Source organism: Chamaea fasciata, unplaced genomic scaffold, assembly GCF_029207755.1.
Source record: "Chamaea fasciata isolate MVZ Bird 193981 ecotype frontalis unplaced genomic scaffold, bChaFas1.0.hap1 SCAF_1, whole genome shotgun sequence".
NCBI classification, from domain to species: domain Eukaryota; kingdom Metazoa; phylum Chordata; class Aves; order Passeriformes; family Sylviidae; genus Chamaea; species Chamaea fasciata.
The window spans coordinates 49,918,642-49,942,961 of record NW_027094086.1 but is presented as its reverse complement, the minus strand read 5'-3'; the positions used below and the strand labels follow the sequence as shown (position 1 = coordinate 49,942,961).

The 24,320-nt window shown below is 38.2% G+C and overlaps 1 protein-coding gene across 7 annotated transcripts in view; it reads left to right on the top strand.

Annotated features, from left to right (window-relative positions):
• Positions 1–24,320, top strand: part of DLGAP1 (DLG associated protein 1) — a 403,833-nt gene that overhangs the window by 149,534 nt on the left and 229,979 nt on the right. The window lies entirely within an intron of this gene.

The window sequence follows — 24,320 nt, the reverse complement described above, 5'->3', positions numbered from 1 at the left end:
CCCACAGAGGTAGATACACCAGAGGTGTGGAGAGAGTTAGGGAATGTGAGAGGAAGGATTGATTTGGCCTAGAGGAATATAACAAAGGGGAGAGGTCAGAGGGAAAAATAAAGTAGAGAAGACAAGTGTGGCAGGGGGTTGCAGCAACTTGGAAGCAACATTGAAATGGCCTAGAAAAACTATGGTAGGGAAAGAACTTATTTTCCACAGTTTCCACAGATATTTTTACTTGCTTTTTTTCTGTTTGTTTTGGGTGTTTTTTTACACTAAGAGAGACCAGATAGGACATACTGAAGATAAGCTGACCTCTAGCCTCTGGAACAGAAATGGAATAGCAGTGAAATGTCTACATATAATAAACTATTGGTATTTCCCAATGCTAATCATCCTGAAAAAGAATTAAAATCAGTTCCACATCCTGTTTCTTTATTACCAAATGGCAAACTAAAACTTCCTTCTCTCTGTGGAAGGCAACTAGAAACAGGGAGAGTTTTGACATCTTTTTTAAATGGTGGTCATTCTGCCTATGAGTTGAAATGATTTTAAAAATAGCTCCTAGAACTATATACAGTTCAATATATACGGTATAATAGAAGTCAATACAGTTCAGTATATACACATTTCAGTATTCTCAATACATGCAATTTAATTGTAATGTTAAACTAATATGATAGTCATATAATTTGTTATGGGTATTTTAGTTCAGTTAGGTATGATGATATACTTCAATTTGTAAATTTCCCTGAGTAGAGCATGAATTTAAGATACTGCATGAAACATTAAACATCTTAGGAATACTCTTTGTGTCACTCCAGAGTGATCTTTTTTCATTGTTTTCCATTGGTGCAAAAAATTTCAATGGATACCTCACCTTAAAAATATAATTTCTTAAAATTAGAATGTTATCTAATCCTCCAGCAGCTTTGTATTTTAGTAAATGTCTTTTAAGAGGAGAAGGAAGCAAAGTGTTGAAACATTTCCCTAGCCATAAAACTGCATCCATGATGATTTCTTATGTGATATATAGATATGTATAGAGAGAGACAGAGAAATATATATGATTCTGCATGTTATATATGTAGTATACATATGTATTTATACATTGCAAGTATATATTTCTAAGGTACATACACACTTCAAAAAATGGTAAGTTTTCTTTGTAGAATACGGTTTGGAACTAGTGTTCATGTTCTGACAATGTGAAATGGATCAGCTAAGTTTGCCTCAGTTTGGCCTTCTGTAGAACTCTGAAACTTTATTGAAAAGGTGACATAAGGTTTGCAGTGGTGTGATTTTTCCCAAACAAAAGTTGTATTTTTACCTTAGGAATTAGTTTTTCGCAGTAATACATTTGCTTATCATTTACATATATTTATATGCATTTTCACATGCACAAAAAAACCCCTCAGCCTATCCCCTCAGCTCTCAAGTAGCTTGGGTAAAAGAAAATATTTTGTCATCAGAGAAGGTATTTTAATTAGTGATACATTTATTAGAACAACAGGATGTGGTTCACTTATTTTCCTCAGGAATATATTGACAATTTCACTTAAGAGTGACTCAATGGCCTTTGTGGGTTCCATCCAACTCAGACTATTCTGTAATTCTGTGAATATAATGTTACTCTTTAGTTGTGAATTTTGTTCAAGGGAAATGCAGACAGGACTTAAAGTTGCCATTAAATCAAGATATGTTTATCATCAGGGAAAAGATGACTAGGCTTTGAAGAAAGTCAGATAAAGAGAATCTGTATGGAATGTGTTAGGGATGTGGGTGAAATTGAACTTTAATGAGACCAAACAAAGGGAATATAATTGATCTTCATCAGTGAGAATGTATGGAAGTAATTTAAACCTTAAGGTCCTCTTGTCTTAGTGGGAGACAGGATAGCGGATGTTTTGTATGATCTAATTATGCAGAAGTCTCAGGCTCTGCAAAATATTATTCCTTAGGGGAAAAGGACACAAGACAAAGAGAACAAATTACCAGTTAAAAGATATGATGATCTTTGATGCAGTACAAGAGGAAGCATAAGGTATTCTACTAATAATCCTGGTGTGAAAGTAACAGCTGTAATGTGAAAAATCAGAAAATTCCCTCAGGTAAAGTACATTGAGAAGGCAGAAAAGCTTGGATGAAGCAACGGTACTGCAATCAAATATTAAAAAAAAGCCCAGATTTCTAGTGCAAATTGAAAAAAATTGATTATGACTTGCTTGAGGTATTTTAAAGAAAAATTTAGGCAGGACTTCTTATTGCAGTTTAATAGCAATTCCCTGAGCAGTTATAGAAGGCCTATGAATCAGAGAAAAGAAACGAAACTGACTGTGAGATAGACAAGAGATTTGTGTGTCTATTAGATAAAACAAGACATTTCAAATCAAAATTCAAGTGTTATATTATTGCTATATATTCCTACTTCCTTCTCTAGTCATGGGAAAACCCAACATCAAAATTAAAATGCAGACAACTCTTCTAAGCATTTCTGCATCCAGAACAAGTTGGAAGTCCAGGGAATATCCATAATGTTTTGGGATGAGCTGGAAACTGAAATCTCCTGGACCATTATTAGCTTTGAGTATCTTAGGGACTACAATAATTTCAGAAGTCTGACAAACCATCTGTGTAGGCATAATGGAAAATGGAGATACAGAACCATAGCATCACAGAATAGCTTTGGTTGAACAGGACCTTAAAGATCCTTAAGTCACAGCACCTGTTATAAATGGGAAGAAAAGATCAAAAACTCCAGATAGAGAGGTGCTGGGATACAGAGTGAAACATTGAATCAAAGGTTTAATTACTGTTAAAAGTAAGGAAACAATCATTAACAACTAAAAACTATAAAGGCTTCTCTTTGAGTAAGAAAAAATAGTAATGAATTTGCTTATGTGAGTTAAATATGTAAGTTGGAGGAAAAAAGAAAAAATAAAGAGAAAGGTCGATATTTGATATAGAAGGACACGGACTTTTTTTCTGTGTCAGTCTGAAAAAAATGTCCGTTCATCACAGCTGGCAGAAATAGGAGATAATTCCCCACAGCTGTAATCAATTTTGTATCAAAATTTATTTGAGACATGGATCTTTCGTCTCTTGCTTTTTACAGTTGGTATCATTTAGATATTTATTGACTGAATTGTAGACAAAGGTGTGGTCCTTCTTCCTATGACATCTAGACTAACCTTTCTTTTTGGTGAAGATAGGCTATTGGTGGAGGAAATTGACCCAACTTGCCAGAAGACTCTTTTTCCTACAGTTGGCCTTAACTTCTGTAAAAATAGAGAAATTTTGTAACATTCAGATCAGTTTTGGGGTTTTTTTTCAGTCTTTAAATCGTAACTACATTACACTTGCAGGATTTAAACAGAATGATTAAAAAAATGTCCTTCTTTATTCTTTAATACAAACAATGTCAAGGTACTAAACAAAATATTTTCTTTATTTTTAAATAATTATTGTTTGTTTAAAATACTAATTTATCTATTTCATCGTACATAAATAACAAAGTAAACAGGTTGATAAACTCAGAAGAACAGTCTCAAGAAAAGAGAGATGAAGCCACTTCAAAACATCATTGCCTGATTCCCACCTCACATCCCATTGCCTTGATAAATATGACATTGTAGAAGATAGGTGAAGAAGTGCGGCCAAATTCTTAAGCATCTTGGTCCTTTTTATTTATTTTACCTCTTCTTATTTATCCAATGGAATGCTAAGTGAGCCTTTCATTTTAAAAATACCTGTCCTTGTGACTTTCTTTTTTTCTAGTGAAAGTCACAGCCGAAATAGAGATGCATGTGAGAACATGAGTGTTGAGTGACATCCCTGAGGCAAGGACAGTATTAGAGACAGGTACCATTCTTGTTAAGTCTCTCAGAATTCTTAACAAGAATTCTGGTATTTCCCTGGCTCAGGAAATACCAGAATTATTCAACCTTCTTATGCTTCTCTATACTTTTCTTTAGGCATCTACTGCCATTGTGGTTTATGCCAGTGGCTCAATGAGCCTTTGAATTCACTCAGAATGGCTAATTTTGGACATCCACACTACTGGAAGTGGGCTCCTGTAAGAAGCTTTTATGGTTGGACAAAAAGTAATGACACCATTAACTCTGAGAAATGGAATAGTTCTTGTATTGTTGTCATTCTCTTCCAGTAAAAAATTTCAAGTTGAGCACAGTGGGAAATCCAATTTACTCCTGAGGTATAAAATCATATTCCTGAAATAATTCACCACTGTTAGAAACAAACCAATGTGTGGAACTGGCACTGGTTTTTAGGCTGATGCAGGGAGAGATAGATGCCTTTCTTTGGTTTGCAGTGCACATCATAGGCAGACACAGCAACAGTGATACATATCTCTCCATCTCCTGATGCCTTCATGGAATCAGAGTCTGCACATTTATGTTCACACCGGAAAGGTTATAGGAAGCACATCTGTCCTTATATGGTCTTCCTTTGTATTTTTATATGATTATAACAACTACAGCAAAAACGTACTAAAAAAATATGATTCAGATAATCCTCTTAGTTCAGGGTTGCGGGGATGGAACCGGCACTGTGCAAAATATAAATTTAGTCTTACTGGATAAAGAAAGTGTAGCCAAGGTACTTTAGTAGCCTCTTCTGACTCACTGGGTAATACAAAATTATGGTCTCCTGAAAGCTTCATTTTATGTGAAACTCTGCCTTATGGCTATTATTTTAAATTGTTGCTACAGTCTGCTTTATTTCTATTGTATAGTTTCTACTTACCTTTTGTTTTCCTGCCTTTCCCTGCCAGCCCTTTTAGCTACAGTCTGCATGATGCAGACACAGTTTAAAAAAGCTGTCTAATGATTTGGGGGAGGGACACTGTAGTGGTGGGTCACAGCTGGGCCATGGCAAAGAATTCTGGTATTCAGGGCTTGTATGCTTGAGAGAGACCACAGTCATGTTTGGATGCAGGGACTGTGTTCTCAAGACCAAAGGAAGAGTAACCAACATTTTAACAACCTATCATTCATAAAGAATAAAATGTGTAAACATGCATATTATTGAAGGTCTCTGTATTGTCTTTGCTCTTAAAGTACGAATTTAACTAAGTGCATTGATGAAGTGTAAGTAGGCTAGAAATTCCATCATACTGTTGTTGTTTTAGAAATGAGGAGAAATATTTCAGTGTTGCAAAATCAGCACAATTAAATAATTTGCACCTGATTTTTATAAGCTCCCTAAGAAGTTATTTGAACAACTAAAATTCCAATCTTGCAAATCCTGGAAATCAGGACAATTTCAGTAAGTGAAAGAAAACATAAAATCATCCAAAATAAAGTATGGAAATAGCTCAGAAACTGGTGAAGTGATAAATACTGAGGAGGGTAAGTTGCTTAAAAATTTTGACTGAATTTGTACATAAAGTATCATTCTGTAGGTATGTCCTGTATCAATATAAACAAATGTTTTTCTTAAGAATTAGGCAGTACAAGAACAAAGGAGCATAAAATGGGGGTTAGATCCCATAAATCCAAATTCTGAAAAAGTGTTTGAGGGCATGGTACATTACCAGGTGTAATAGGATTCTGCAGGTGGCAGGTTAAGTCACTACTCAGGTCTTATTTACTAATATATTTACTAATACATGAAGGCCATCTTTCTGTTCCAAACATGGCCACTCCAGGACGTACTTGGTTAAGGTGTTCATGCTTGAAGAAGTTGTTGAAAATTGGAGACACTTTGGGAGAAACTACAAGATTGGTTCACGTAAGATTAATAATAACGGCTGGTTTGATTCAGTATTGGGGGTGGGGGTGGAGTAGGAAAACCTTTCTCTCTGTGGAACGCAATAAAATATTGACCTTCTGAGACTCACAAGTATGACAAAAAAGATCCCATACATGGAAGTTAAACCTCAAAATGGAAGCAAAGTGCATATTTTTAAAGAGAAGTAAATACACATTGGAACAATTTACCAAGCACTGTTGTGGATTCTTGTAACTTAAAAGATTTCATTTGGAATTAAGTCTAGGATTCCTGAAGCAATTTAGGGAATTAGATGCTGAAACATCCTTGAAATGTACTCATTAAATTCTCCAAGATCTCATGAGTTCCTCCAGAAATGCAGCAGAGCTGAAAGCATTGTGCTGCATCTGATTCGGAAGTGGTACTTGATGGAAGGCACTGTGAAGTAGTATTGGTTTCTGTACTGTTACGCAACAGGTTAGACTGCACTGTCCCAGTGGCCTCTTTTATTCGCAGAGTCAGTGTGTTTGTTTATTTGTACGTGAGAACTGCAAAAAAGTGTTCTGATCTAAGAGGAGCTACTTGAGATTGCTGTTGAAGTACTTATACCCCAGCTGTTTAATAAGATGACTGTGATTCACTAGTGTTGCAGCTGAATGTTATTTCACCTCCGTTCTGCTGCTTGTAGGGAAAAGATTGAAAGACCAGGCCTGTGTAGAGAGATGGCATGGACATGGCAGCTGAGAAACTGCTCTGTGTCTGTTGTGCTTTCAGCAACGAATTTTATTGCCAGAGCAGAAATGGTCAGTCATGTTTTGGGAATTGCCCTGTGATCTCAGTGTGTTGAACAGAGGAGGTCCTGAAATACGACTAGATAGACATATTAGCTGAGCATTTCTTGGTTTTCTATAGTATTGTCTATATAAAGAATTCACTTCAGACCTTTGTCTCTGACCAGGAAAACTTGGAGCTAAGATGAGTATGTCTGACTGGCTCAATTTTACCTTTGTGAGAATTACATTGAATTAGAGGCTGTATCAACATGTTAAACACACAGTCATGCACCAGTGAAAGCAGTAATTTTGCTGTCACTGGACAGTGCAGTCCTGACTGTTGAAATGATCTATTTTCTTTCTTTATGATGCTTCACTTCCCAGGGTCTGCATGGCTGGAATACATCTGTCCTCTAAACTGGATCTGTTATCAGTACAAGTATTACTTGCAAGCCAATTTTCTAGTATTACTTTTAAGATACATTATCTGAAATAGGATGGTTGCAGAGAGCAAAGTAAAGCTCACCCACGAGTGAGGAAGATCACTGTATTCCTTGAATCAGAGCCAAATTCTATCCTGAGTTCTGTTTACTCACAAAGCTGAGTTTTATGACACTCCAGAAATCCAAATTCCGTCTGATAAACACTAAGTATAGAGTAGTGACCTAGAATATTGAAGGTTTGGAGCTTTTGCTTTATTCATTTTTTTTAACAACATGGAAACAATTAGTGTAGGAAAATAAGTAGTCTGGTTATGCTCATTAACACTTAATGAAATTAAAACTTGTGTGTCCTTAACTTTTTTTTAAACTTACCTTTCGTTGTATAAGAAAACAGGCATGTATCAGCCCAGTGTTACAAACTCAGAATATAAATGGATACAATTTGAATAGCAGTGAATCGAGTTGAATAGAAAATACAAAGATAAATGTTTATGTAGTGGTTGATATTTCATAGATATTTTGGAAATCTGTTTAGCCAAGACTTCAGTAAGACAACAGGGTTATAATACTGTTCAGGCTGTATCGGTATATAAAATCTATTTTTCATCTTTACAAAGTACATATCATTATCAGAATACAAATTACACAGATGAGATTGCTGCATTTCTCATCCTTATCATGTAGATCTTCCATGTGATCTATCAAGTCCAACATGGGGATAAAGCAGTGTGTGCTTTAGACAAATTATTGATGGCAACTTCTGTCTTCTTTGCACAGCTTATTAAAGTTCAAAATAAAAAGCATTTATTGTGATATCCAGTGAGGGAAGAAAAATTAAACCAATTTTAAAACAACATTTTGAAGATCAAGGTTCTAGTCAGGTACTTGAAGTGAAGGTGCCCAGTGTCCAAGAACTGGATTCTTTTTTATTAGTGAGTGAGAAAAATGAAAATGCAGTGTTAGAAGATTGGGATTTTTGGCTTCTGTAAGTGAGCAAGTATGTAGCATAAGTGATCCAAAAAGTAATATATGTCCTTGTTAACATCAATAGCTTCATAATGCAGCTATTCAAATGATATACTCTAATTTGCTCCTCTGCCTCAGAGAAGTGTCATGTTTTCCTATAAGGCTGTTATGTTTTAGGCTGTTTATGTTTTAGCTTCAGAGCACTGCATGAAAATGCCCTCTGGTCTGGAAGGTTCTCTGCTTTCTGATGGGTAGACCTTGTTAAAGTTAGGTTTTTACCACAGTAAAAATTGAGTTACACTATGTTTTGATAGACTGAGTAAAGTTCACTTATTGATTTGGCCAAATGAGTTTGAGAAATGCTCACACAGAATGTAACTGTTATATCCCACTTCTTTACATCACATGATCTATGCACGTGTATGCATATATGTATAACTAGTTTCCCCAACTATTTTGTAAAAATAACAAATAAATGTGATTTTTCTTTCTATCTATTAAATTTGAAAATGTAACTCAGAAAGTGTGTTCATGGAGATGAGGCAACATTGCTGTTCCAAGAGGTACAAAATGGACTGATTAGGTCAAAACATATTTTCTTTCATATACTACATGGAATCTATCCAAAAAAGCAGGACTGAAGGCAGTCAATATGACATCAAGAAAGATGTATCACCACTGGGTCGAAATAAGACTTGAACTGCAGAGCTTCTTAGATGTAAGATCTAAAGCAATCCTATATAAGAAGAATACGTCGAGGCAACTTTGTAGGGGCTGCAGGTATCCTAATTCAAAGAAAATAAGCAGGATGTGATACTAAACCCAGCATTTCCATGCAGATGCCATTGGACCAATGCAGGATCATTCTTAGTGGAAATTTGTCACAAGGAGGAACTTTGTCCTGCAGCAAGATTTCTGATCTGGCTTTGACTCTTTGATATTTGCTGACACCAGTCATACTTCTTTCAGTGTCATGACAAGAGTTACTGTCTTGGAGCAACAATAAGCAAAGAAGCCCGTGCTGTGGGGAAAGCATGATGCACCAGATGTAACAGGGCATGCATAGTTTCAGGAATTATCTTATTTGAGAGGGCATCTGTTTTAGGTTTAGACAAATTAATACCTTGAGACTGTTTGGATAGCGAATTGACCTCTTGTTGAGATGTCAATAGCCTGAGTATCTGAGAAAACAGAAAATAATTGCTGCATCCCAATATTCTTCTATTACAAGAATTTATTCATCCTGAACTGCCTGACCGCTGTAGCATTCAACAACATGGTGAGTTTTATTTTCAGTTATTAATCTTTACTGCACATGGTGCTATGTAAGACTGTGTGAGTGTAGTGTGTCTTCTCTGAGTAATTGGTTAGCTGTCAGGGAACAACAAAAAAAATCAATAATACAAATAATTTTTAGCTCTTAAATTCTGAATTAAATGCTTCTTGTATTAACCGTGAGTCATTATATATACAGCTCTGTATGGGTATTTTATTTTTATTCCATTTATTTTCTCAGTGGTTTCCTTATATTTAAAGAAATTGATCATCGGACCATAGCATTATTTAGGTTTTAAAAGATCATTGAGTCCAACTATTAACCCAGCACTACCAAGTCTACCTTTAAACCATGTCCCTGAGTGCTGCATCCACTCATCTTTTAAAAACCTCCAGGGTTGGGGACTCAACCACTTCTCCGGGAGCCTCCACCAATGCTTGGCAATCCTTTCCGTGAAGAAATTTTTCCTGTTATCCAGTGTAAACTTCCCTTAGCACTTGAGGCAATTTCCTCTGGTCATGTCACATGTTACTTAGGAGAAGAGACTCGCTCTCACCTCATTACAACCTCCTTTCAGGTACTTAGAAAGAACAAGGAGGTCTGCCCTCAACCTCCTTTTCTCCAGGCTAAAGTCCTCCAGCTCCCTCAGCTGTTCCTCAGAGGACTTGTGCTCCAGACCCTTCATCAATTCTGTTGCCCTTCTCCAGACATGCTCCAGCACCTCAGCATCTTTCTTGTACTGAGGGGCCAGAAACTGAACATAGAATTTGAAATGTGGCGTCACAGGTGCTGAGTACAGGAATACGATCCCCTCCCTAGTCCTGATGGCCTCACTGTTTCTGATACAATCCAGGATTTTTGGCCACCTGGAACACCCTGATTCATGTTCAGCTGCTGTTGACTAGCACTCCCATGTCCTTTTCCACCAGGCAGCTTTCCAGGTGCCCTGCCCCAAGCCTGTAGCACTGCATGGGATTGTTGTGACCCAAGTGCTGGATCCAGCACTTGGCCTTTTTGAACTTCATCCAGCTGGCCTCAGCCCATCGATCCAGCCTGTCCAGATCCCTCTGCAGAGCCCTCCTGCCCTTCGGTAGATCAACACTCTCACCAAACTTCTTGTCACCTCCAAACTGACTGAGGGTGCACTTGGTCACCTTGTTCAGATCATTGATAAAAGTACTAAACAGGACTGGCCTCAACACAGAGCCCTGGGGAACAACCTATTCTCTTCCTGCCAAAGCTCTGCCACTTAGGGCAGGAGTTCCTCCACCTGGGTTCACCTCCCACAGGGGTGCTGGGAGCAGGGCACAGCCCTGCAGCTGGCACTAGAATGGCAGCCTGGTCTCACCAGAGCTCCATCTGGACAGCTGCACTAGCCCTTCCTGTGTGCCCTTCCAGGCTGATTACCTTCTGGAAACACATACCTGGCATAAATTGAATTATCTGGTTTCAGCTTAGATAAAGTACTTGATTCGTAATTAAAATCCAAATGGTAAAACAAATTGAGAATGACAAATGCAGTTTATTGAATCAGTAGACAACTGCTTTCCTGTTCTATCTCCAATGCAGTTCCATTTGTTTTACTAATTACATGCAAACTATCATTATGCTGTGGTTCTTCATAACAGTTTTGGTATTTCAACAGAGGTCCTTCTTGGTTAGAATGACTGAAATGGATTGGAGAAGTAATTTGTATCATTACAGTTGCTGATAATTTGTATTGTCGCACAGTCTGTCAGACTGTTCATTTCATGTATGTTTGAGAAATAAAAACCTATTTATTTTCTGTGAGGAAATCTTGAGTAAATTTATAGCATTGCTTTTTACCAAGGTATGATATGCTATTCCTTTTTAGCTTTGCAAGATGCCTTCTGCTGAACATCTAGACCTCTGTGTAGAAGGAGGAAAAATTTCTGACTTTGAAATATTACTAGTGTTGTTTACCCTTCTAAATGCGTAATATTATCTTATGGTCTTACTCATAGCTATAGCAGTACTAAAACAAGGGAAGATATATGAGGCATGAGTGATGTGTTGTCTTCTTACAGGGAAACAGAATGCAAATTTCTGGCATATTATTCAAACTTGAATTATTTATATATCAAATATTATTCTGGCAAATCCTGATTAAACTTAGATGAATTCTCTTAATCTCTTCTACAGTTTGCCCTGCAGTTTTTTGTAATCCTCCTGACTCCCCCAAAATCTATGAAACATAGAACTTCCATATACAGGACTGAATAAACTGAATAAATTATTTAGATCCGTAAATCTCTAGCTATACTGATATATATTTCTTTTTTAATCATTAAAAAATCTTACTATAGCTAGGAAAACAAGGTATTATTTTGGCACAGAACTTATTTAATTGGTTAATTATAAAAATTCAGCAGTAACACAATAAAAAATTGTATTCAGATAATCTTTGTAGTTCCGTGTTGCAAATATGAAACCTGCACTGTGTAAAATAAAAAGATAAATTTACCCTTTCAGAACAGTGAAAGTCTGACCAAGGTATATTAGTAATGTCTTCCAACTCATTGGTAAGTAATTACACAAATTTGTTACACTTCCAAGTGTAAAGAGTGATGTGAAGGTCCTGAAAGTGGACACATCTCCAAGGGGACGTGTACTGTTCATGGCAATTTTCGGGGGACAGGTGTCTCAGTAAGGCAGTTTCATTGCAGGTGACAAAGCTTGAGTGATCAATGTCTCTGTTCTAAGACTGGTGTCTGCAGTGTTCGAAACACCTCTGGGAAATGGGAAAACTGATGGGCTATTAACAGCCTTTCATTGCTTGCACTGATGCCATTAAATCCAGATGTTTGACAGGACTCAATTAATACAGTGTTTCTGCTATTGCTGATTTCCGATGGCAAGCTTGTCTCTCGTGCTCTACTGTGGGCTTGTGGTTCAGGAAGTCATTTATTGGATAAAACCAAAGGAAGCTTGCTCTATAGGGAGTGGGATTCTCTAGGAAATCTATTGCTCAGCACCATTAGTTCTCACCTGTCACCATCACTTAGGCCTCAAATAGGTTATATCAATGCTAATGTTGCAATTTTTGATTTCAGGTGTGATAGGTGACTTTCTGCTTGGGGGATAATGTATAGACTGGCAGAGATGTGTACTCACTAGGAAGGGTGTTAACTCAGAAATTATTCTTTGGATAGCAAAGGGTCATCTATTTATCTAAGCATGAATGAGTATTAAATTGGGCTAGAAATGCAATTGATAGATGTTATTGCTTGCTATAGCATATTGCTGCTTATGTCACAATTTAAACTATGTGCTACCGAGAAATTGTAGTGATGGCTGTATAATAACCACACCTATAAATACTTTTCTTCAATGTTATGTATAATGTTATCTTTTCCTAAAATTAGTTAATTTTTTTTGTTATAATGTGATGGCACTACCTATTGCAACGATTCTGAAATGACAATTTAATATCAGTCACAAGTTTATTTTCCTCTTTTATAGGTGCTCTTTAATAACTTTCATGATTTAGTTTTCATTCTCATTTCTCATTCTCAAATGCTTTCGACAAGTGTCATTAGTCGGGGTGCTAAGGAGGAGTACATCTCACCCAAGGTAACTGTCTTGGTTTAGGAAGACAGGTATCTGCTAGGTAAAATTACAATCAGAGGCTCTTTGGCAAAGATTTGGGAAATAGGAATAGCAGTTCTTTACTAGTATGTAATACAAAGCAAACAAACACAAAAAAAAACTCCCCCCCCACCAAACAACTACAGCATTAATGACAAACGACAACAGTACCAAGAACCTTGAGGGCTTTGTTTCACAAAACCCAGGGCAGTTTGGTTTCGGTGTCCCTGCAGGATCCTCAGAGCACCAAGCTGGAACAGTGGAAAAGTCCCGGGCTGGTAGCTGGGATGGCAGGGTGTCCCGGCAGGCAGGGGCAGGATGTCCCGGCAGCGCAGGGGGTGCAGGGTCACGCTGCAGCAAGAGGAGCAGCGCCGAAGAAGCTCGAAGGCGAGGCAGAAAAGCGGCCCAGCCTCCGCAAGTGGCAGAGAAAAAACTCAGGATTCAGGTCGAACCGGTGATAGTAGATTTCCCAGGACTGGATCCCTTTGGCCACAGTGAAACTCCTCCAGCCAGCAACAGCCGTTCTCCGCTCGGCGTGCTTTGCGGCGGCTGAGCTCCTCCAGGAGCGGCAGACACGCGTCTCCCCGAACGCCGGAAGCAGAAAAGCACGCCGCTGCCTCAAGCTTTGTCTTTTACCTGCGTTATCTCCCCCTTCCACCTTTTGTCCACCTCTTTGTTTCAGTTAAGTACTCTCAAGTATCCAACACTTGATCTCCTTGGTAACTTGTGGGGAAAAAATTCTTTAGAGAAAGAAGGAACAAACCTAACCCCCAACAGTAACTCATCCAAAATTAGTGGTTTAGTCTGGATAGTTGTCTGCGGTCTGTCTTAGGCTGTGGAAATATCAGCAATAAAGAATGTTTTTGACCAAATCCCTAAATGATGAGGGCAAATTACGCTACTCTTACCTCTAGATGTGCCCCTCTCTCCAACTCTAGAGGAATCACTGACATAGGGCTGAGATCAGGTGGTTGATTTTTAATTTTTTTTTTTTTTTTTTTTTTAACGTATGGGAGTTTTTAAAATTCCTGTTACTCAGTTGCAGGCTGCTTTTTTGTAGAGGAGAAATAAGAACATTTGGTTAAGCACAGAACTTGCTTTTCCTTGTGTGTGGCTTTCCAATATGAGTTACTATATGTAATATTTTCATCCACATATTCTTGAATTAATAAAGAAATGCAACAGCAAAGGATCCACCTGAAAGCAGTTTGTCTTAGTAAGAGAAATTTGTCTTTGATTCCCCTTAGTTGTTGTCAAAACACATGCTAAAAAAGCCAATCAGATCTGCAGTATCAATGTTCTACTCTGCGCATGTTCTTAAGAACTGAAATATTAGGAATATTCCATTTTCTCACAGTCAGTCATATTTCTCAAAGCCTTTTTTAGTCCATGCGAAGTACTAGAAGGTTTGTACTGTAATATGTGGGCACATATGCAAACCCTGGTTTGTGATGTTAAATGACAGCATCTAGAAAGTGTTCTTCATGTGTCTTCTTTCTTCTCCTTGTGGTTTAAACAAGGGATTTTTCTTCATTGAGGTGCCTCCCCAGTGTGTGCTTTTCTGGTTTTGAGAACAGGACAGTGTTTGATAGATATTTTACCTATGCATTTTCCCCTTGGCCTGACAGACCCCATTTACTAATTGTGCTTCTGCTTTCCATCCTCCTTCATTTTCAGGAGCTAAGTGGACTAAGGGCTACCACTCTCAGGAGTGTAGGTCTCACACTCCTTGAACTGTTTGTGTCTGGAAGCAAATAATTTTTTCTACTCTCTTTTCACTTCATCACAGTAGGGATGATTTTTTTCCCTAGAAAAGGATTATCTAGCTTATGAAATATATCCTGTAGGCAGACCTAACAGCAAGAGAATTGCCTGTCCTGGATTATAGGGACAGGAGAAATGTGTTCGCTGCAGACGAGAGCTTTTGCCATTGCAGAGCTTCAGCCTGTTACATAACAGAATTCAGGGTTGCCTTTTTAAGGCAGAAAACGGATTTTAAGGGGAAACCTACGTTTCCTGTTTAGCAAGAGAAAATTTAGTTGTAATACAGGAATAGCTGGACTTCAGTGGGACAAAAAGACTACCAGATCTTTCCTTAAAAATCCTTCTCCATAAAAGGCAATTTACTATACAGAAGTGCAAGTCTGGCAGTTTGCTGAAGTGCAATGAACTATTTCTTAACACATGATATTAATAGTCCTAAGAACCTGCAATGCAGAGCACACTCTTCCAGTGGTCTGTAATCATCCCTCTTTTAATTATTAAAATAAAATTATTCACAATTTCATCTTCTACATTACTGCTGTGTAATCTCAGACTGAAAAATGGTTATATGCATTTTTTTAGAAGATTTGTTTTTGCAGACCACTTTAACATACAGTAGGAAATATTGCTACCAAATATGTGAGGTATTATTTGTTCTGAAAATTGCGTAACATGACAGAATCTATTACTCAAACCACTGCTGAAGTGGGATCAAAGTGCTTCATAGACCTTGGAATGGATCTGGAAGGTGCTGGGCAGGAGGTTGTGCTGGAGCGTGAAGTTCACTCTGCTTGCATTTAGCAGATTCCATTTTTTTCTGCATTTTCAGACTAGAAAAACCAAAGTATGTGAACATGTCATACCTTTATCTTGAAAAATATATTCTGTAGAGCTAGAATTTCAGTATCAATATTTTATACTGGGATTTTTCTAATTGGTGCTTTTTTCTCTTTCCATTATAGAGTAGAACTTTTGTGAAAATATACTAAAGCTGTTGTGTACTGTTAATCAATATAGAACAACTTATTGTTTGGGGTGAAAAACTGGGATGCCTCCGTAGACTGTGCACAATTATTGGATATTATAATTTTTGACCAACAGTCTAGAAAAACCCATTTGTGCATAAGTAAAGGCATCCTAGTTTTTAATTTTTAACTTGGTATTTGTTTTTTTGGCATGTATTTTGTAAGAACTCAAGCCCAGATTGTTTTGTAACCTCCTAACTGACAGAAAGGCAAGGAAAAAGGATTTATGCATACTCTCTAATGTATACTTGTAATGTATACATGTGTGTTATGTGTAGTGTCCTATTTAGGTTGCAGTGCCTAATCTTTTCTAATCATTCTCTTCTCCCTATTTTCCATGTTATCACAGTTTGGATACCAAATGTCACACTTCTGCAGCACGCAACCAGGCAACATGCCTGTAACTATATTTAGCCATTTCACAAGTCCCAAGTTAAATGCATACTCGGAGAATGTGTTAAAAAAAAAAAAAAAAAAAAAAAAAAAAAAAAAAAAAAAAAAAGTTTAAATAATTACTGGATAACAAAACAACAGGGAATAAACTGAGTGAGAAATAAAAGTCACGCAGAACCTGAAAAGTCATAACAATGTTCTGTCACGTTAGGGATTAAATGTATGACCTTTATTTTTTGGCTGCACCATTCCCAGAGAAGAATCTGGTTTTAACTGTTTCATGCAGGTAATGATAGTCTTTGATGGTCTTTAAGGAATTAATTTGGTGGTGTGATAATATTTGCTTGCAAAGTAAAGCCTTCTAGCAACTGTAAATGTAAATTCTAAGTAAATTGTTATTGTTGTTTTGTCAGTGTTTTCAGAGAGTCACAAATACTTAAAGGTACTGCTTTAACTTTGGGTAGATGTTTTGTAGACTTTGTATCAAGAATGCATTCTTGACTGAATGCATACAGTCTTGATACATTGCATGTTCCCAAAAAAACCTTTCAGTCAAAATATCAGCTATAATTCCTCGAGTTCTATCACTGTTCACTGACTTTTATTTTACTTCTTAAATCACTTTCTCTACAGTGGTTCTAGCTAAAGGGACTATTAAAATTCAGAGTCATTGAATCATGCAGAGCAAGAATGTTTATGCATGTGCTGTGCAAGTTAATAAGCAAGAAAGTTTATACAAGCAAAGACAGTCTTGTTTTATTTGGATGTAGAGAGCTTTTTCAAATCACAGTTCCTTTGTTTCCACTTCACAGTAGAATCCATGTTGTGATTAATCAATTATGAAAGTATTAGATAAAAACTTCTAAAAAGAGTAATTATTAATTAATAAAGTTGTTCTGCAACATCAAATTAGTATGCAGTGGAAAATATAACCTGGATACACAGTCAGTGAAAATAGAGCTGGGGGAGTGATACCATGCTGCCATAGATTGAGAACTAGGAAAGCTCTGGAGGGGTAGGAAAGCTAAAAAAAAGAAAGCATCTTGCCTCATGAACATGTTGTTTTATAACTTTTTGTCCTCAGTAGGCACTCAGCTTTCGTTCATCTGAGAAGTGCATTTCTTGTCAAATTTGATAGGTGGATTATACTAACAAAAAATGTTATGTGTTGAGAGAGACCTTAAAGATCATCAAGTCCCAACCTTCCCCTGCCATGGGCAGACACCTTTCACTAGAATTGTAGAATTAGAGAATCACAGAATGACTTGGGTTGGAAGGGACCCTAAAGATCATTTAGTTCCAAATCCCACCTTGCAATGCGCAGGGATGTCACCTGCTACATCAGTTTGCCTAGGACCCATCCACTCTGACCTTGAACATTTGGATGGGGAGTCCGTAACTTTGGGCAACCTCTTCTAGTGCGTCATTACCCTCACAATAAAGAATTCCTTCCTAATATCTGATATCTAATAACTAATATCTAATATAAATCTCCTTTCTTTTAGTTTAAAACCATAACCCTTGTTTTATTGCCATCCCCCCCTTTTTTATGCCTCCTTGAAGTATGGAGTATTGGAATGTCACAATAATGTGTCCACGAAGCCTTCTCCAGGCTGAACATCCCCAAGTCTCTCAGCTTGTCTTCATAGGACAGGTGCTCCAGCCCTCTGATCATCTTTGTGACCCACCTCTAGACCCTCTACAACAGGTACACATCTCTCTTGTGCTGAGGTCTCCAGAGCTGGATGCAGTGCTTCAGTCGGGGTCACAAAAGATTGGAGTAGACGGGCAGAATCAACTCCCTTGTCTGCTGGCTATGCTGCTTTTGCAGCAGCCCAGAATGCAGTTGGTTTTCTGGGCTGTGAGTGCACACCGTTGACTCATGTCCAGCTTTTCAAGAACCCCCAAGACCTTTTCTGCAGGGCTGCTCCTGATGAGTTCTTCTCCCTGTCTGTGCTCTTGTCTGTGATTGCCCTGACCCATATGCAGGAAAGTCCTTTCTCTTGGACTTTTTGTACTTTGTGAGGTTCTTGTGGACCCACTTCTCATGCTTGTCCAAGTGCCCCTGGATGGCATCCCGTCCCTCCGTTGTGCCAGCCACACCACTCAGCTTGGTGCTGGCTGCAAACTTGCTGAGGGTGCACTTAATCCCACTCTCTGTGTGACTGAAGATGTTGAAGAGCACCTGTCTCAGGACAGAGCCCTGAGGGACAGGCCTCATCACCAGACTTCATCTGGACATAGAGACATTGGCCACGTCTCCCTGGCTGCATCCGTCCAGCCCATTCCCTATCCACTGAAGAGTCCACCCTTCCAGTATGTCTCTCCAATTTGGAAATAAGGGTGTCATGTGGCACCGTGTCAAAGGCCTTACAGAAGCCTAGGTAGATGGCATCCATCAGTCTGCCTTTGTCAACCATTGCAGTCACTCCATCATAGAGAAGGCCACCAGGTTGGTCAAGCACAATTTGCCCTTAGTGAAGCCATGCTGGCTGACTTCAATTACCTCCTTGTCTTGCATGTGTTTCCATGACGATCTACTCCATGATCTTCCCATGTACAGGGGTGAGGTTCACTGACCTTTGTTTTCCTGAGTCTTCTTTTCTCCCCTTTTTAAAAACAGGAGTAATGTTTCCCTTTTTCCACTGACTGGGGCTTTGCCTAACCCACACCCAAAGCACTGTGACTTTTCAAACATGGTGGAGAGTGGCTTGACAGCAACATCAGCCAGTTCTTCATGACCCTGGGATGCATCTCATCAAGCCCCTTAGGCTTGTAGATATTTGGTTTTATCAAGTACTCCCAAACATTCTCTTCAGATACAGTGGGAAGGACTTTGCTCCCCCAAGCCCTACCTAGAGGTTCAGGGATTTAAGAGACATGGGAAACATTATGCCAGTGAAGAATAAGGTAAGGAGTCCTCAGACTTCTCCATATGCATTGTCAACAGCTCTTTCTGCTCTTTTATCAGGAGACATGCCCTCCTTAGCTTTTCTTTGTTGACGTATGTGTTATAGATTCCCTTCTTGTTCTTCTTCACATCCCTTGCCAAGCTTTCCTGATCCCATTTCTACACTTCTGGACCGTATCCCTGTACTCCTTCCAGGTCACCCGCCCCTGCTTCCTCTGGCTGTGCCTTTCCTTCTTACTCAGTGTGAGCACCAGATCCTTGCTCAACATTTTGTTTTCCAGCGTGTCTTGCTTGAATTTTTACACATCAGGATGGAGAGCTCTTGTGCTCTAAGAACATGTGGGTAGAGAAAATTGTTTGGAGTAAGGAAGTGTGTAAGAATGAAATAAGTAAAGTTAGTTTAAATATATTAATACAGTTTAGGTGGCAATTACTCAATATAGTGCTTGGAAACCTGGAGATTCATCTTTGCAAACTGAAAACAAATTGGGATAGCCCATTTCCTAAAGAAAATCAGAGATTCCAGGATCTGGAAAAATGAGAAAACCACCCCAGATCCTCCTGTAAAATGAGAATGGCAAGATCACTGCTAACATAATGTGGTCTGAACACTGATTGACATAAGCCTTTGTCAGGAGCATTTTTTAAAATAAATAGTTCATCTCCAAGGTTTAGTGCTTTCATTGTCACTGAATGAAGAAAATTTGTTCTTACATAGCAGTCCCTCTTTCCCAGGCCTTGTAAAGACCCTGTGCTGACATTCTGCTAAGGCATGAGTGTCATTCCATGTCAGCACATTTTTTTTCTATACTTGGATGGCTTAAAATCAAAGAGTAAGTGGAGGCTACAATTAATTTAGTGTGCATTTGATATTTCTTGGAATGAAAGTAAGTGTATGTCAGAAAGAAAGAGTCTCTAAATGTGTATGAATTAAGTGTATCTTAGTAATCTTAAAATTTTCACATTTTTTCTTAAAAAGGACTCTTGTGACTGTAGGTTACATTAATCCCACAGTGTCAATATTCAGTTTGTTTCTAACTGAGAAGTAGAAGGGTAAGGCTGAAAATGAAAGAAATAGTTTTTTATAATTTACTGTAATTAAGCACATTTTTCTCATGTGAGAGTCACATAAAATTAGTGTATTTGTAGATGTCATCTGCATTAACTTCCAGGTTTGGTCTGGATGCCTATGAATTTCAAGCTGTCTGCCCCAGAAAAGAAGTTCACTGAAATACATAAAATTGACTTTGGTTTAAATATTAAATGTGCAATAAAATGATTGAAGACTAACTCACAATGGGGTACTGGCACATTTTCTATCTAAAAAACATTGGTACAATGGCAGCATTATGGATCCATAGATTATTAAATAATTGTATTTGTAGTCAGGATCTTAAATCTGAACATTGAGAATTGTCATCTGGTTGCCCAGCTGCTGGGATGTCTTGCATCCTGCATAAGAAAAAAAAGTTGATGTGCTGGAGTGTGTCCAAAGAACAGCAAAGCTGTGAAGGGTCTGGAGCACAAGTCTTACAAAAAGCGACCGTGGGAAGTGAGGTTGTTTAACCTGGAAGGAAGGGTCGGGGGAGGTCTTACTGCTCTCTACAACTGCCTGAAAGGAGGCTGTGCTGAGCTGGAGGTTAGCCTCTTCCCCAAGGTAATGAGGGATAGGACAAGAGGAAATGGCTTGAAGTTGTGCCAAGGTTGGTTTAGATTAGATTTTAGGAAAGAAATTCTTCACCAGAAGGGTTGTCAAGCACTGTAACAGGCTCCTCAGGAAATGGGTTGAGTTTCTGTCCCTGAAAGTATTTAGAAGATGTGTAAATGTGGCACCTGGGTACGTGGCTAATGGTGGGACTTGACAGTCTTTTCCAACCTAAATGACTCTAAGAGTCTATGATTTCTGAAACTGTGCTCCAAGAAGTAACTTCTTCCATATAAAAGTGGCAACCTACTTTAACAGTGTAGGGGGAGCAACGTCTCAGGTCAGAACCCCTCTATCTTTATTAACATAAACATTTCTTAACTATAAATGACAAAGACCTGTTATATATTTCAAATCCTTTTAAACTATGTGAGACAAAAATACAGCAGTTATTAATACAATAAATTTAAAAGGCAATAAATCTCTGGTTTTTCACCTGCCAGGATCATTTGCTTCCTTCAGTGCATGGCAATTGTCTTATTTCTCATTCTGACTCTTTAAGTTTTTGCCTGTCATCTTATTCACCACTGCCATAGCTGAAGTCAAGCATGACCTAACTTTTCTGTGCCTTTCATGCATGCTTCAGTAAATGTTAATTTTTACTGATTTAAGTGTTTTCTTTTATTATCTTACACTAGGTTTTCTACTGCAGTTTACAAGAGGAGTTGCTACTAGATGATGTATCTGTAAGATGTTTGGAGCATTGTATTTCATTCATGAAGCTTACTCTTTGCATTCCTCCTCAGAATTTACCTCTGTCATAAAATACACGTATAACTTCTATCACATAAAACTTAGAGGGTTGCTAGGTTGCTCTTAAATCTGTTGTTTTTAAGGGGATTCATAAACTCTTTTTCTTCTGTGTCTTACCATTCTTGAATCCAGCAGGGACTGAATTCACTTGTTGGTAATGCAAATAGTTTTCTGGGTTGTGTTTTGTCTTTAATTGAGCATCTTGTTGAGCTGCTGCAGACTAAGGGCTTTGATGGTATGGGGAAGGACTGGGGTGGTGCTTTAAGAATCCTGCATACTTCATATTTAATAGCTACACAAAGTAATTTCTTCACTTTCCATTCCTTTTAGTGCTATTACACTGTCACCACTTCCTTCAGTTTCAGGTGCACTCTCACTGTTGTTCAAATAGCAGCAATCATTTGACTACTCATTGAAGTTTCAGGTGTGGAGCTCTGAGTAGGCAGTTGAGGCAGTGCAAGTCCAGTGAAGATAAGAAAAGGCAGGAAGTCAGATCAGTTTAGTTCCCCTGAACTCCTCTATAGGCAGCTGCTGCTACAAATGTGGAGAAAAAACTCCCACATGCAGGCAGTCACTGACTCCCCTCTTCTGGTGCATGGCTTTGGATGCAGACTTTTGGAAAACTGCTAGACAGAGCCAATTCAGTTGTCATTCTCACTTATATAATGATTCTATGAGACACCTTTAGCTGTTGTAGATCAAGGCTGAAGTTTGCAAACTTAGGAGGAAACTTTTTGGCCAAATCCCTCAACCACAGCCTGTTTTTTGTAAGGCTGACAGGCTTAGGGAAGAGCAGTGAAAGCTGTTCAGTACCTATCCACTAGAGCCTGAGTTAGATGTTCCTTGTGATCTTATAACTTATGAAAAAGGCCATCTGGTCTTTGCAGGTTCAGTCTTATCTTCCTTCACACTGCCTTTTCTCTAATATAATAGGATTTAAATTATTCATTTTAGAATGGAAAAAACCTGGCCATCAGACAACACAGTTACCACTGCTCTCCTTGTCCATGCAGTTGTACTGTTGACCTGGCACTAATGGAATAAATTTAAACTTTGAGAAATATTAATGAAAACCTTTTAAATACTATGAGTGATTTTTTGCTTGCTTTTGAGGTGCTTAACCAGTACAGGTGTCAGAAATGGTAGAGAAGAAAAATTAAAGAAGCAAAAAAAATTATTGGGTAAAGTATTCTGGTTTCAAAACATGGAAATTAAAAACACTTTAATTTATTTATCTTTTGTTTTGGAATTTAAAAAAAATTCTATAAATTGCAAATTCTGTGAGAATTTAAAAATACTCTAATGTTTAATTTTTTTTTACTGTTACTGCCTCTGCTCTTTTCATATGTAATTCTTTTCTACTCCTAAATAATTTTTTAAAATGTTCCTGTGTGGTAAAAGAAATAGTACTGAATATTAAGCTAATTGAGTCTCACATCTGGTACACATAAGCTGTAGCAGTATGAGAAGCCGTGCTGGGACTCAGGAGACGTATCCCACCTCCCCATTACCCTTGCTGTCTGAAAATCAGGACTATGTTAGCAGATCTACACAGACCTTGTTCGTGGTGCCTGACCTCTGCCTGCCTCCACCCACACCTGTGGCAGGTCCTTTGTTCTGGTATATCCCACCCAGATGAAAATTAGTATTGCATGGGGCTGAAGTTCAGCTTTTTGGAGAAGGAGCACTTTAGAGTGTCTGCTCTGCTCTTGTTGGTCTGAATGAGCTCTGGGAGAGTCAGCTTGCCTTTTCTCTGCAAGTAACATCCAAGTGAAACACTTGGAGTGTGACTGAAGGAAATGCCCCAGAAGAGCCCTGGTAAGTGCTCTTATAGAGCACTGGTGTCATGTCCTGATGAAAATGTGTATTGTGCTCCCCCACCTGCAACAAGGAGTGCACAAGGCAAAGGGAAAGCCTCCTCAGACCCAGAGTGGTCTTAGACCCAAAGATTTCTGGAAGGTATGTATGCTCCCCTGGCAATAAAAGTTGCTGATTGTGTCTAGGACACAGCACTGTTACTTGTCTTTGAAATGTGTAAAAGTTGACTGTTCTTAAATTATAATCAGAGCATCATAGAATGTTCGGGATTGGAAGGGATCTTGAACAACATCTAGTTCCGCCCCACCTGCCATGGGCAGAGACATCTTCTGCTGGACCAGGCTGCTCAAAGCTGCTGCTGAATTAGTGGCAGCATTTTTCCTCTGAAGGATCTTTGCAAGATTTTTCTGTCACATGTGCGATGTAAACATTTCTTGAGGCATTTTTTTCTTTGGGCCAGGGCACATTCCTGCTAATCACAAGTGCAGGTCGTGTGACAGAGGTCCTGCCTGTAGCTGTAAATTTTAACAAAGAACTCAGCTCTTTATTTCTTCTGGTTCTCATTTTGAAAATGAACTGGATTTCTTTCCATCAAATTATATATACACAATACTGTAGAAAAATTTGATTTAGTTTAGAAAAATATACAGCATAAGAACATGATCTGGTGAAGCCCTGAATTTCATCCCTCCCCTGTTCCTAAATTCTGTCTTATCTTCTTGTCCTCTGTTGTGATATTTAAGGTATCAGTTTTGAAGGGATCACCCTAGTATTTTCAATAGTCACTATTTCTTGACTATATGCCCCTTGCGACCACTTTGTTACATATTTTTAATTTCTTTTCATGTTAGGTTGTTACTTTCCCTTTTTATCTCTGTATGTTATCACATTTAAGAAAGAAATAAAGAATGTTTTATCAGCTTTATGTTGATATGTTTAAGGATCTTTAAGGCAGAGGTCTGTATTGAGAGCTACAACAATACACAAATTAATATCTATACTACATATTCTATCCTATGGGAACATCAGAGTTAAATGCTTTTGTTCTAACAGATAAAATAGGCCTTTTTAAAGAGACAGATTGGCCCTTAAGTTCTGGTGAATTGCACCTATTCCCCAAGTTGCCGTTGATGTGAATAGGAGCAAATTTTGTATTACCTGTG